Source organism: Podarcis liolepis, assembly GCF_965112155.1.
Source record: "Podarcis liolepis genome assembly, chromosome: 12".
NCBI classification, from domain to species: Eukaryota; Metazoa; Chordata; class Lepidosauria; order Squamata; family Lacertidae; genus Podarcis; species Podarcis liolepis.
In genome coordinates this window covers 13617456-13633127 of record NC_139563.1, presented here as the reverse complement: position 1 = coordinate 13633127, position 15672 = coordinate 13617456, and the positions used below count along the sequence as shown (strand labels likewise).

General features: G+C 43.0%; 1 long non-coding RNA gene across 6 annotated transcripts in view; it reads right to left on the bottom strand.

Moving 5' to 3' along the window:
- LOC310689568 overlaps nt 1-14745 on the bottom strand; it is a 121018-nt gene extending 106273 nt beyond the window's left edge. For 4 of the 6 annotated variants that reach the window (XR_014517503.1, XR_014517504.1, XR_014517505.1 and 1 more), the window contains exon 1: nt 14698-14745. This is a non-coding gene — a long non-coding RNA (uncharacterized lncRNA). Of the gene's footprint in view, nt 1-2115; nt 2225-14697 lie in introns of all 6 variants that reach the window. The other 2 variants (XR_014517507.1, XR_014517508.1) reach the window with 1 other exon arrangement.
- Between the last annotated feature and the right edge of the window lie 927 nt (nt 14746-15672).

The window sequence follows — 15672 nt, the reverse complement described above, 5'->3', positions numbered from 1 at the left end:
GAAGTTCAGATAATTACATAATGACAGGCTAAAACAAGCTTGTGATGGATTTTAAGAAAGGAAAGGTGAAAATGAATAAAGAAAAATGTGTACTTGGCAGGTGAGAAATAAAATTATCAATAAACCCAAAGGTGTTTTGAAAACAGATGCAACTAAAATAGAGGCTATACTTGCAGTGCCTCACTCAAAGAGCTGGTCTGCAAAAAGTTATAGGAAAAATCAACAGTAACACCATATTGAAATTGTACGCATGTCTAACCAGACACAGGTTCCAATGAGTTCACCAAGGCTTACTCCCAGGTAAGTGTGCATAGCATTGTAGCCTTAAAACACAATATTTTGCAAATTTACCCAGAAGTTCCTCTGAGTTCTGTGGGACTTACTCTCTACTAAGTATTTAGGATTGTAGTGCAAACCTATGCATCTTCACTCAGAATTAAATCCCATTATGTTCAATGGGGCTTATTCCTAGATAAGTATACAAATATTGCAGTTATAGAACCAAAATGTTGAGTTTTATTGTATACAGCAGCCCGAGGGTGGCCCTTCGAAGTGTGGAAACAGACCACGAAACCACTCACACCAATTGGGAAGGGGGGAGAATTATATAATGCATTTCCAAGAATTTAAAGACCGCTACCGACAACAACACAGAAATATCAGCTGCATATAGTAACCAGACCACACAAATATTTGACAATACTGGCAATCTAAGGACACAATGGGAACAAGGAGGTGGAGAATATTCTGAGGAGGCTGACGTTGTTCTACACCCCTTGCGATGTGTTCGCCAACCTCAGAACCAAAACTGAAAGTATGCCATACAGCGTCTTCAATCAGGAATTTCAAACACCTCAATTAGTGGGAAGACGTACCAACAGAGAACCAAAACCAAATTCAAAATCAGTTTGAAGGAAGAGTTGTGTAGTATTAGATCAGTTTTACTTGTTTCACATAAAAGTCTCTTGAGGCATCATCATTTCATAAGATCATAAGAAGATCCCTGCTGGATCAGACCAAAGGCCCATCTAACCTAGCATCCTGCTTTCACAGCGACCACCCAGATGCCTCCACAAGCAAGACACAAACACAATAGTATTCCCTTTACTCATTATTAGTAGTAGTAGTAGTAGCTGGTATGAGAGGTGTACTGCCTCTGTCACTGCAGGTAGTACACAGCCATCAAGACAAAAAGCCATTGACAGCCTTACCCTCCATGAATTTGTGGGATCTGCTTTGAAAGCCACTCCCTGCAATAGCCCACAAACCCAATGCGTTGTCCTGGAGACTTGTTTTCTCCACACAGGCTGATACAGGGAGATGAGCTCCAGCCTGGATATGGGCCTTGATATTGAACTTCCCATCTGTTCTGCCTTCAGCCAATTGCAACAACCTATGACCTTTCTCAAGATTAACCACATAAGGCAATAGTAGTTTGAGCTGCCGTAACATATCTTATACTGTGCACAGTAAAGAGTGTCAAAGGTATCCATCCGTCAGTTCAGCTTGGACTGGGACTCAGAAAGAAAACTGTGCCTATACGTACAAAAGTATTACCATCTAGTGTAAATGGATAATTTCGTGTCATTTGTGCATAAATATCCCCAATATGTTTAAGTCAATACCTTCCAATTGCACCCGTTTATTAGATACGTCTCAGCAGCTGTGCAATTTACTTCTTGGTTAATAGCAGAGCTTTTCCACAAACTGTCTCTTATTTGGCTGTTGGCAAAATTCAGCCTGCCTTACCTGGCAATTGGATCTCATAACCATTAATGTATACAGGATTTTAGAATTCAGAATACTCCTTGTCTTTCAGGAATGCAGCTGAATATGCTATACAGTACAGATGCTCCCATCTTAAAAAATTAATTGGTGGGATACAGTGCCTGGTTATATTGAACTATCTAACATGGTTGGGTTGCTTCCCATATTTAATAAAAAATGGGTGTCCTTTTTTCTGCATTTGATATTGGAAGGTATGCCACAGGCATTTCTTAGACATATAGCTGAGCAGCTTTAAGTTCTACCTGGGAAGGCCTTCCCTGTGAGGCTTTTGCGCCCCAATCCAGTTTGGGGTAAGGAAATTCTGGTGTGTGTAAGATGGTCTCTTACCTGCAGAAGTCTTCTCATTCAATTCAGTGTTGCAAGAAGCTCTACTCAAAGGCGGAGTACTCAGCCAAGCGGCTTTCAGCTGTTGTTATATACAGTTACTGACTCACACCTGTGTGCCTGAAGCCCTGAGTTCCTTACCATGGGAGGGGACCAGCCGGCTCCCAGCAGCCTCTGCTTCTTCCCTCCCCCCCAACTTCCTGGAGCATGCTGGAAGCCCAGAATCTCTCCAAAAGAAGATTTTTACTGCCTGCATCTTTAAGACTGCATAATTCTCCTGCAAATTATTTCTTTTTAAGTCGTTTGGAACTTTTTTCGTCTATATTTTACTGTCAACAGTTTGGAGGGTTGTTTGCTGTAACTTCTGAAAACTGAGTAAAATTTTCACTTATTTGTAAAGCTGAGTGCAACTTATTCTATCCAAAGTGTTTTTGCGGGGAATGTTTGTTTGAAGGTGGGTGAGGTCAGAGGTAAATATAAGTTTAAATGTGCTTGTGCTAAATCTGCTATGAGAGAGTAATGAATCTTTCTTCCAAACTTCTCTCTCCAGCATCAGCAAGCCTCATAACCTTGTTTGCAATAAGGGGTAAATATTGAGCTCTCTTACAGGGTTGTTGTAAGGTAACAAATGCAACCTGAAAGTGCAGCAAAATAATGACTGCTAGCCTTGCCTCCATTTCCCCCCCCCCCCTTTCCGAAAGGCAGTCAACATTTGTGTGTTTACAGAGCAAGCTCCATTTTCCTTCAGTGTTTTATGGTGGCAGGGTCGTCGCCCACTTCGATTCCCACCCCAAATATTATTACATTTTTTGTTAACTTCCGGAGCATGCCATTACTGCCTTGTTTGTTCATTTGGTTCCGATCCTGTCAGCATTCCTCACCTAAGTTCTCTATTGTGCATATGAACACCCAAAAGCACTACTTAAGTGCAAAGTATTATAAACGGGTAAGAGCAAAGGTTTAGAGTAATGAAAACATTACCTCACTGCAACTCTCTCCCACCTCACAGTCATGTCCGTGAAATGAACACGGTGATCCTATACAGTGGTACCTCAGGTTAAGTTCTTAATTCGTTCCAGAGGTCCGTTCTTAACCTGAAACTGTTCTTAACCTGAAGCACCACTTTCGCTAATGGGGCCTCCAGCGGCTGCCGCGCCGCCGGAGCCCAATTTCTGTTCTTATCCTAAAGCAAAGTTCATAACCTGAAGCACTATTTCTGGGTTAGCGGAGCATGTAACCTGAAGCGTATGTAACCTGAGGTACCACTGTATATGTCTACTCATAAATAGAGTTCTAGATGTACTTCTTCATGTACAACCTAGTTACAACTATGGGACTTGCTCCCATAAGGGAGCAGTGATGGCAACCATTTTTGATGGCTTTAAAAGAGGATTGGACAAATTCATGGAGGAGAAGACTATTGAGGACTACCAGCCATGATGGTTCTTGCTCTGCCTCCATGGTCAGAAGCAAAAAAGTTCCTGGAAACCACAGAGAGGGAAAGTGATATTGCACTCGGGTCCTGTTTGTGGGTTTCCATCAGGCATTTTTTGTGAAATGCCCCAAAAACTTCATATGAAGGGTGGTATACAAATTTAATAAATCATCATTATCATCCTCATCTGGTTGGCCACAGTGAGGATCGGATTTCAAATGGCCTCTGATTTCAAATGGCCCACTGATTTCAAATGGCCTCCCTCCCAGTTTAAGCAGCATTCCCCACACCCCCAGACTTGAAGCTGATACCACGGTTTATGTCTGGTGTATCAGAGATGGCATTTTACTTGCCAAGCAATAGGCGTTCTGTATGCTTTCTAACAGTCACTGAATTAGCACTTCTAGCCCATGGAAAACCTACTGATACTCTAGATCAAAGCGCATGCTGTGAACATCCTGGGGTCACATTTGGGCAACAGTTTTGTTGACAAAGGCAACAGAGGAAGCAGGAATTCTGTTAACTAGTCCGCAACCTAGTCTTGGAACCCCTGCCGAGAATAATATTACCATATACAGAATGGCATTTATTTCTAATGGCTCCTCTTCTGAGCTCTGTACCATATGCTGCTTTTTTTGCAGCAGCAGCAATAATAATGATAATAATAATAATAAGAAGGATGATAATAATAAAAAATTAAAAAGAAAATACCCCAGCGGTCTCCGCGTTCAGTGCAAATCCTACAAGGTTTTCCTGAACAAATAGCAGATAGTGACCTTTTGGCCTTTGTTTTGCATGAGAATTAACATCAGTATTCAGTAGTTACTACTGTGACTAGGGACTACTGCAAATGCCAGATTCTGATTTAAAACTCGGGTGTGTGTGTGTGTGGTTTTTTTTTTAAGAACCCAGAAGAAAAGGGGGTCTTTGAAGCTCATCTGCATTACAGATCAGGCCTCTCTGAGAAAATCAACCATCCATAATTCATTACATGTTTCCTGCAGGGCTTGGAGACAGCAGCGATCCTAGCAACAGCAGAGTCATAGCAACAGCTGCAAAACCGGCCAATCCAGCGTCATCCTTCCTTATGCAACGTAACCAATCAGAATGGGGAGCACCAGGCTGAAATGTTGTCAGCCAACTGGTTATTCTGTCATAAGCCTAGTTTTTAAACTAATGTGTGCTATTGGAATTTTCACTAGCATGCTGAAGGGGAAAAGGTCTGAAGCCATTTTTTTTGCTGAAACGTAGAATGAAATGAAATGCAAAATTGTGGACTTGAAAAAATACTCCGTTCTTCCAAATTGTTAGCCCAGTGCATCAATTAAGTATATTTAGACTATTCCAGTGTACTATCATTTTCATATGGAGCTCATCACAATATCATTGGTCAAAATGGTTTTCATTATGATAAAACAATGCATTTTACAGACTTTTAGGCTGCAATCCTAGATCCATTTACCTGGCAGTAAGCCCTATTTAACTCTGTGGGACATAATTTTGAGGAGATATATTGCCGAACTTTCACATTTATTCCTCCATCACTGCTTGCTGAATGATTTTCCGTATTTTATAATGTGTTTATGCTTAGCCACAAAACTACAGAAATAATCATTTGGGGTGGAAATACAAAAGGTGCCATACGTTGCTTAAGAGCTTGGTTAATTGTGACTAGTTGTTCCCCTCCATTGTGATGTCAAAACAGCTATGCTTTCGCAATCTAAAACATAACACATTAAAAATCAGAGGTCTGCTTTTGAAATGCTTTGCTGTTTTGATTCTTTAATACAAACTGCTGCGGTAATTACAATTTTAGTGGTATTCTCCTTGGGATGCTAATAGTTTACTGAGCATCATGTGATGTGATGTTTGTCCTGAAAACACATAGTTGAGAACAAAGAAAATAAATTGTCTATGGGTGTATGGAAACAAATGGAGATCAGAAACCGTATCATACTCACTTGAGCAGAACCTACAATTTTAAAACCGCCTGAGTCTTCGCAGACACCACTCTGCTGTATTTCATAGCTGGTAAGGATGCCAGGAAATGTTAAGAAACGGGATACTGATTACCATATTTTTCCATGTATAAGACGCCCCCTATTTTGGGGGGCTCAAAATGAAGAAAATACACTATGCACTATCCCTGTATAAGACAACCCCTTATTTTAAACTTCAAAAATTTAGGAAAAAATAGTCTTATACACTGAAAAATATATTTTCTTTCAGAAGGTTCAATAACTTATAGTGGGGTGTTGAACCAGCACCCCTTCAAGTGGTGTTAGATCACTACTCCCCACCTGCTTTGTCAGTACCTGATTTACGTATAGCTTAGGGCCCCACAAAAAAATTAAAGGAAAAAAACTGGATGTACATTTCCAAAATATAAGATAGAAAACTAATAAAATAAAACCTACATACAGCAACAGTGTTTTGTGTTGTGTAGGCTCCTATTTGTTATGTGCAAATGGCTTTAGATACCTATTAGGTCCATAAATTACCATATGGCATATATTCAACACAAAAAACAGCGATAATTTGTTGTTGACAAAGTACAGCTGGACATATAAAGGGCCCCATTACCTTCAGTAGCTTAGGGCCTCATCAAACCTAAATCCGGCCCTGTGCATGGTGGATGATCAGGGGCAATGGAAGCTGAAGTTCACCAACATACCGAAGGCCACAGGTTTCCCATGCCTAGCATGCCAAGTGAAAAAGACATGGTTCCTGCATTGTCAAGAACTAGCAGTAAACGACACTGTGGAAGTGTGCACTCTTTATGAGCAAGAACATGATCTGTGCAGACTTGGCAGAGTGTCAGGCCTAATATGCACAGCAGCTCATCCCCGGTTGGTCTCGAACCCATGGATCAGTTGCAGGTAGAAAGTCCCTGCCTCCCCACAGCCACCTAAGTCCCCTCATTTTCCAGGGTTTATCCCAAGCAATTGGAGACTGTGCCTACATGAAGCCAACCTGTCCTCTGCCCTTTTCATGGCTCTTCTGGTTCTGGTAGACCAGAGGGGAGGGGAGCTTGCTGCAACAGCAGCAAGGGGAAGACACCCATGTCTCTTCTCTGCCTCTTGGCCTCCCTCCCTCCTCCCTTGCTTCAGCTTCTGCCTCCAATTCTGGACTTCTCTCTGCCAGACACTTCTCCAGCTCATGACACCTCCTCTTCCCTGTGACCACTCATCATTGTCCCAATACCACTCCCCAGACTTTCAGCTCTCTTCCCTTGGTGGTTCCCCAGCTGGTTTCACCCCAAATTCCTCTACGTTCAGCCCTTCCATGGCACGCACCTTCAATAGTTGTGTTGGTATAAGAAAGGAAAGGGACGCGGGTGGCGCTGTGGGTTAAACTACAGAGCCTAGGACTTGCCGATCAGAAGGTCGGCGGTTCGAATCCCCGCGACGGGGTGAGCTCCCGTTGCTCGGTCCCTGCTCCTGCCAACCTAGCAGTTCGAAAGTACCTCAAAGTGCAAGTAGATAAATAGGTACCACTCCAGCGGGAAGGTAAACGGCGTTTCCGTGCGCTGCTCTGGTTCGCCAGAAGCGGCTTAATCATGCTGGCCACATGACCAGCTGTACGCCGGCTCCCTCGGCCAATAAAGCGAGTTGGTCACGACTGGACCAAATGGTATGGGGTCTCTTTACTTTACCTTAAGAAAGGAAGCGCTCTTTGTCACCTGTCCACTATAAGTGCTTGGCTGCAGAGGGAGGAGAGAGACACAGAGAGTTGCCAGAAGCCAACCCCAGATGGTGATTAAAGATTTATTCGACCAGAAACATGTTTCTGTATAACACATTTTTATCTTATCTAAGAAAATTAGAATAATACAACAGAGAATATCTAAAATCGTTTTTTTAGACAGGGAGGGTACCCACAATGTTCCACATAAACACATGTGCTGTACAATAATATAGTTATATAAATCTTGCCACAGGGCATTATCTTCGACTTCATATCTTTAGGGGGAAATGAAAAGCAATCATTCATCTTTACCTTAACATTACCACTTGAAGGAAAGATACGAGAGGTTATCTCTGGTGATGCCTTGGCCCACAGCTGAGAAATCTCAGAGAAATTCCACCTGAGTGCCTCTGTTTCTCTCCATGAGTGAAAGAAGATTTACTAAGGATGCTTCAGAATGTATTTTGGGGCCAATTGCCCTATTTTGAACTTTCCAGATGATACATAAATTGACCAAAAGTGTGAAGATTGTCAAAGCACAACTGGAATGAACACACACGTGTACACGTGTGTGTGTGTGTGTGTGTGTGTGTGTGTGCGCGCGTGTGTATTTTCATCTATGCATTTTATAAAAAAATCTGCTTTTCCAGTAGCGACTTTTCAGATGCTAGAGATTAAAATAAATTACCAAGTACTTCATAATACTGCAAGCAGAATGGAAGATTCTGGATGTAATCATTCCAGGTCTGTGTAAAAATAATTACTGGTTTGTGTAGGGATGTACATGTTTTTCAACTGTTTTGAACTCTTACAGGTCTGAGGTGTTGACATTCAAATCAAAATGTTTGTGTTACCTGGTTATGAAAGAAAACTTAGGAACTGTGGCTCTGAAAACATAATTACTGTCAATAAACTGAAATTTACATTTTATTTCTTTTCTTGGGGTGGTTCTTTTTGGCAATTGTGTATTTTGGTTGCAATTAGACAGTAATGAATGGAGGGGGAGGAGTGTACATCAGGCCCATAACTATTCATTAAGCTAATCTAATGAACCCTTTGGTCTGCATAGTTAAAAATAAGAAATTGCCTCATAGGATGGTTAAGTGGTCCCATACCTTCATCCTTAACTTTGACAGCTTCAATGTAGAGCTGGGAGGCATCCTCAAACCGAAAAGCACACAGCTCTCTAATGAGCTGGTAGAATCATACAACTTAAGCTAATGAATTTCTTATCCTCTTAGACTGATAAAAAAAAAGTTTTCTGGGAGAAGTCAAAAGATCTCAGCATTTTAAAAGTGGATTTGTACTTTCCATTCCAGAGAAGAAGAAAAGAATCTCAACAATGGATAAAACTCACAGCATAATTCTGAACTAACAATTGTGTGACAATAACTTAACTAAAACACGATTAGTGTGGGGGGGAAAGGCCTCTTCTGTGATTTGTTCAAGACACCATGAAATGCACAGACACAAATACCCACCATGGCACTCAAAATATGTGAGTTCATTGCAATGTAAAATGCCTACCGATTCTGCTTTTCAAAATACTGTTCTGCAAACACAGACACACACACTTCTCTGAACTGTATGTAGCTTTAAGAGCCGCCATTTATAGGATTTTACAGTCCTGAAGACTTATAATGATCTATGAAGATTTGTGACGTATTTTCTGATAGCTGCTTAACTTATAGGTATTCAAGCCGAGCACAGGGAACAAGCCAGTTACTGAACTGAAAATCATTAGCAAATTTGACACTATGGAATTTGGACTCAATAGCCACTAGGGGCAGCTCATTCTCTGCAGAAATCAATTGCTCCTCTCTATGGGTGTTTACACTACCGGTCTTGCTGTGCCTACTTACTACCATGTTGCACTATTCGCATAGTTTACTAGAGCTCCTACTTTGAATTGACATTACCATCCGTTCTGCTGATGCCTTGATGCCTCCGTTCTGCACTTTGATCTCCATATTCGATCCATTCCCAGGTTATGTTGCTTTGCAGTATTGTAAAACTATAGCACTTCTCTCCCTCCCTCTCCAACCTTGATCATCACTCGCCGCAACTACTGCAATCTTCTGATCTCTGATATTCTACTGCTGCCTCGTGTCTATCTAGCACTCACCTGCATAAATCACTCACCTGACACAATGCCCCTCCTACAAATCCCTATTTTATGGCCTCCATAGGCCCGCTTATTTGGAAGGGACAAACCATGGTTTATCATGCATGAGTGTACTGCTTCCACTTTGCTCCAGTTCAAGCTAGGCAGAAGCAAACTACGGTCTTAGCATTCTTTCCAAACTTGGGATCATAGTTTGTTTCACTCTTATTAACTACGGTCAGTAAACGAAGACCAAACCTTGGCTACAGATCATGGTTTGCTGGCATGAAACAAACCATGATTCCTGATTTGGACAGAACGCTAAGCTAGGGGCCATGATCTGTTTCCTCCCACTGCAAATAGGAAACAGCAAAGCAGTTCAGTCTGGTGTATTCGTGGCAAACCATTAACTGTGGTTTACCATGGTGTGCGAACTAGGTCAATGAGTCAACATATGCAGTGAAGGTGAGAAAGGGGCCAAAATGTTCTTTTATAATACTACAATTAGCCAAATCCATACAAGCAACTCCCTGTTTACACAGGGGTTGTGTTCCGGGTCATTGTGCACCTGCAAGAAATTGCAGGCTTTTTCGATGGATGTTACGATTATACACAAACAACCTGTTCTGCCCCTGCCCCAACCCATTCTGCCTCTTTTTTGTGGTGTTTTTGGGTGACTTCCGGGTTCGGTTTGATACACATGCATGCATGTGTGCGTCATGCACATATTGGACGTGCCTAAAATGGTTGCTGTGTTATACCATATTATTTTCTCTGTAGACACAGTTCTGTAGATCAAAAATAAACAGGAATTAAGCTGTTATACTATGAAATGTGACTGATTCCTCTGCTCTCGTTCTAGTCAAGCAGAACATTTCTTTTGACCGTTGCAGTCAGGCCAAATACCATATTTTAACCTATTTGCCACCACAATCTCTCTCCACAGCCCAACGTAGACTGCCTTGGTCGCTTCTGTCAAAATGAGGACAGGCTTCACGGAAGGAACAAAGGCCTCTCTCCCTTTTAGTCATTGTGTCCTTCCAAAAAAAGAGAGAAGTTGCCCTCCTCAGGTAATTAATGCCCTGTGATTAGTTCCTCTCTCTCTCTCTATTTATTCAGGAGTGAGGAGAGAGGCCCAAGAGATCTCTTCACATATATGTGTGTGGAAGAGGGACGGGTCAAGGAGAAGGAGCAGCCTCAGAGGCAGCCATGGCATTGACAGAGCCTATCCATTCTCTTTGGTAAGGAGGGGATCAGAGGAAATAAGCATTCCTACCCTCCTTCTGGAGAGGAATCCAGACTGGGAAATAATGACCGGCCTGCACTCAGACATTCCAAAGAAATCAAGGAATACCAGCCTCTTTTCCTTCGTTTCTTCCCTTTACATATGAAGGCAAAGAGGAGGGGGAAACAGTTTGGCAATTATTATTTCTGAAAGGAGGGGTGCTCCTTTGATGATGATGATGGTGACGATGAGTCTTCCTTAATAGGAAGTTTTTTTTAAAAAAAAGCAAAACCATTCATGCCAAGGGAAGCCAGAAAAATTTCTTCGTGGGACAGCATGAGACTCACAGGTTTGCTGAATGGGAAGCAAATATAATCCAGGAAGGGGGGGGGGAAAGAAGACATAGCACCATAACAACTCCCTTTGTAAGACACAGAAAAGGCCAAGCCATCCCATTTGAAGAAACGAAGGAAGGGGGGGCTGGCTATGAATGTGTTGTTTAGAATGGAAGAGATCAGAGGGACATAAAAAGGAATATGGCTTCTCCGTTCTCAGATGAACATTGCCCAGTCTGTATTTACTGAACCTGTTTTTGTTTCACAAGGCTTGCTCTGAGGTGTGACCCAGTCGTTCATGGGGCATTAATTGTACATCTGTAACGATGAGTTCCTATTTTTTTTAAGGGTTTGTAGGAACGGTTTTATTGTTTTCAGAACTTGCCATTTTTATTTTTGGCATTTTCTCTCATGTTTGTCTTGTTGCATACCTGTTTCAATGGCTGCAGGTTTGCAGTAACAGCAAAACACAACACTAATACTGCAACAAACAAACACACATACAGAGAGAGAGAGAGGAAGAGAGAGACCATCATCATCACATCCCACTTGGAGTGAGTTAAAGGAATGACCTTTGGTTCGCTCCTCTATGGGGAGTCTGAGAAAATGACCCCTGACCTTTAGCTCAATGGGAGCTCAGGCGAGGTCAGGAGGAATAACTCTCACCGCAATCTCTCTCTCCACAGGAGTTTGAAGGGGGGTGGACCTCAAGAACTGAGGAGTATGTGATCAGCAAAACTTTGCAGCATTTCTGAAGAGAAAAAAGCAGGCAGAGGGGGGAGGGGAGGTGATATGTTTAGCTACAGTCCCTTGGGGTGGGGGTGGGAGAATCACCTACCATTGAGAAACAAGTAAACCCATTTCAAGCAAGAATATACCTCGACTCTTTGACTTGCAAATCAGGAAAAAGACAAGCGGGGGGGGGGGGCAGGGAAGGGAGGAGACCCAGGATGTAGTTAAAAATCAGGGTGTTCCCCTCTGAAGAGATGCAATCAAGGCTCCCAGCCATCAGGCACAATAGTTTTGCTTAAAGGAAGCAGCTCAGAATTAAGCAGAGTGCTTTTTTGTTTTAATGAGGTGATCTTTCCCCCACAATTACAAAATGCCTTTGCTGAATGTAGCATCAACTAAAGGGGGGAAATCTGGATTGTTTGATGGGGAATTATCATCAAGGACATATGAATTAAAACTTCAAATCTCCACTATGTTTCTTTCTTTGTCTCCCAAGAGTCCATAACAGAAATCAACTGGCAATACTAGCTAGATGCTCAAGAATGATTTTTTTTCAACAACAAAAAGACTACAGAATATACTGCACTCCAGATCTTTCCCAATCAAGCCACACAGCTGTAAAGGTTCCTGTCTTTATAGGCAAGGCTATTATTTAACAGAAACGATATCTTGCTTTCAGCAATGGTTTGATGTCTCTGCCCATTAAGTCAAAACCATGCCAGCTAAAGCAGAGGAAAAGGCTCTTTAAGCTCTTTCTTGCACATGTGCTCTTGCTATATGTTTGCAACATCATGCTAAACCATGCAGCAGGAGGCTCCAGACTCAAACTCCTTCCTATCCCCACACAGCTGATCTTTCTGGTTTTCATCAACCATAGTTGCTGGCTTAGATGACAAGGCGAACTTCAGATAACACTAACTATGGTTAGTTTCACAAGCCAGCTTTATAACTCACGCTTTGAAGCTGGCTTGCTTGAAGCAAACCAGAGAGAATGTTGCCCATGGTTTGCCATCCCAGACGACATGGCGCCAAACATACAGAAGCCTTCTGGGGACTCCCCAATGCTATTCAGAAGCCCAGGCTAGCTGGGTTCCCAACCCAGACTTTTCTCCAACTCACTGAGAGTAACAAAGCATAATGAAATGGAGAAGGGGGAGCTTAGGGTGTTGTGTGTGTTTGGTGCCCACCCACAAACCCATCACTTTAAGTCTGTGCTTGAAACCTAATCCTGTTCAAAGCAGTCTTAACTCTTCTCGTCCTGGACTAGAAGTAGCTGGCCCATGCTCTGGTGACATTCAGATTAGATTGCTGCCATATGCTCTGGGCTTGCCCTCCTACTAACCGCCGGTCCACTGCAGTGGTGGCACTGCTTATCCACAATAAGAACAACAAGAACAATCTTCCTTCTCCTTCTCCTCCCAGTGTTGTTGCCCTTGTAGAACTCAGCAAGGAAGATGACAGGGGCAAAGCTGGAATTAATAGGCTCCACCTCTCATTAGCTCTGGCCCCACCTGTTCCAAGGTCACGGCCACTACTGGACAAAGCCAAACAACATGCAGATTGTGAGAAGATGGAAAAATACAGTTGTTGTTGTTTAGCCTTAACCAGACCAGGCTGTGCTGAGCAAAACACAGATTTAAGGTTGCACCAAGGGCTACTGAGGTGGAGAAATTGCAATGGGTGCTCCCCTACCAATAAATAAATGCATACATAAGTAAGGAAGTCAACCGTTATTTGGATGTGTCTCTTGCCAAGCAGAACACCTGGATCCCTTGTGAAGCAAAGAGCAGACTTAAATAAAAGGAAACATGGTGGCCCTTATATAGGTAATGCTGAAGTATAAATTTATGTGGCACGGGAGTGGGTTTTTTTCCTAATGGAATAACCCCTCTACTGATGATGACTTTCTTTTGGATATTCAGAAATGACTGACAGTTGCACAGAATAGTCGGGAAAGGAGATTTGTCCTTCTCTTCATCTTTTGTTTCTCTTCCTTTTATTTTCTTCTATCCCTCCATCTTCCCCCATCTGGACTCATAATTAGCATTTGATTTCCACAATTCCCTGCAATCTTGCATGTTCTTTTCTGAAACAGCATGTGTTCTATCTTCATGGGAAATCAAAGTGGCACCATGTTTACATTTCAGCAATGTGTGTCACAGAAATTAATTTAGCCATACGTGCACAAAGACACCTTTGAAACTGAAGGGGGGAGGGAGGGAGAGGAAAACATTAAAAGGAAGTGCCTAGCTGAGAACTATCAACATAGCGGGGACAGACAAAGGAGACTGGTGAGCATATCTGGCAAACAAAATGCACAAAGAGTTCAGGCTGCCTTGTTCTATAGTGTAGGGCCTCTCTTCTACAGTGGTACCTCGGGTTACAGACGCTTCAGGTTACAGACTCCGCTAACCCAGAAATAGTATATTGGGTTAAGAACTTTGCTTCAGGATGAGAACAGAAATCGTGCGGCGCCAGCTGGAGGCCCCTTTAGCTAAAGTGGTACCTCAGGTTAAGAACAGTTTCAGGTTAAGAACGGACCTCCAGAACGAATTAAGTTCTTAACCTGAGGTACCACTGTATTTCTAAATCAGGGGTGTTGGGGAGCCTTTCTTAGTCTGGGGGTCACATTTCCTTCTGGGGGCCAAATGTCAGTTGAGGGCAGGGCCATAGGCAAAAGTAAATAAAGGTAAAGGGACCCCTGACCATTAGGTCCAGTCGTGGCCGACTCTGGCGTTGCGGCGCTCATCTCGCTTTACTGGCTGAGGGAGCTGGGGTACAGCTTCTGGGTCATGTGGCCAGCATGACTAAGCCACTTCTGGCGAACCAGAGCAGCACACGGAAACGCCGTTTACCTTCCCTCCGGAGCAGTACCTATTTATCTACTTGCACTTTGACGAGCTTTTGAACTGCTAGGTTGGCAGGAGCAGGGACCGAGCAACGGGAGCTTACCCCGTCGCTGGGATTTGAACCGCCGACCTTCTGATCGGCAAGGCCTAGGCTCTGTGTCCCTGTGCCACCCGCGTCCCTAGGCAAAAGTAAACAGAGCTATAAATATGAAACTTACCTTTGCACAACAGGCTTGTTCCTTCACACTCACACATCGCTCCCCGCAGGAAAACAAGAGGCATAATCATAGATCAAGGATGCATTCCAGTAAAAACACATTAGGAGGGTGCAAAGCAATGTTGTGAGGCTCAGGAAGGTGTGTTGTCTGGAAAGCAGGCTGAGGGCCAGGTAGGAAGACCTGGAAGGCTACATTTGCTCACCACCGACCCCCAGCCTGAGGTCCCCCAACTACCGTAAATGAACTCATTAAGAGCATAACCTAGAAATCCGTAGTACAAATCTCAGCCTAGCCACGAACTGGGTGCCTTTGTAAGCTAGCATTTGTCACCCTCAGTCTGTGGCTCCACACACTTGAAGCACATTTTCTTCTCAAAGAATTCTGGGCACTGCAATTTGTCAAGGGCTGCTGGAAATTGTAACTCTATGGAGGGGCAAACTAAATTGCCCAGGATCTTTTGAGAGAAATAATGTGCTTTAAAGGTATCGTGTGTACACAGCCTCCATTACAGAACGGCATGGCCAGTGGCGGACTTCGGGCGCTCAAATTTCAGCAACGCCCTGGACAACGCTAAAATTTGCCTCTCACACACTTCTCTCATGGCTCCATTCTACACCGTTGTTTCAGTGTCCCCAGTGTGGCTGAATGGGTCACACTACCCTAAAACCACCTGTGGCATGGCCACAGCTTTGTATACATACACACACACACACACAGTGCAATGGCGATGAAGGGGTGGGCCATTTGAGTCTGGCTCTGCAGACCTATTTTCTGAGGCTTTGCAGACCTAGGCACAGACTTATTTAAAATGATGGGTGGTTAGTTTGGGCCTGATTATTACCGTAAATTTTGGAATCTTTTGCCTCTTTGATACACTTCTCAGGCACCCACTAACATTCCCAAGCACTGCAATATGGGTTATTCTAATCACATGGATCATGATAATACTTCTTTTTTATAAAAATAATTCTCTTG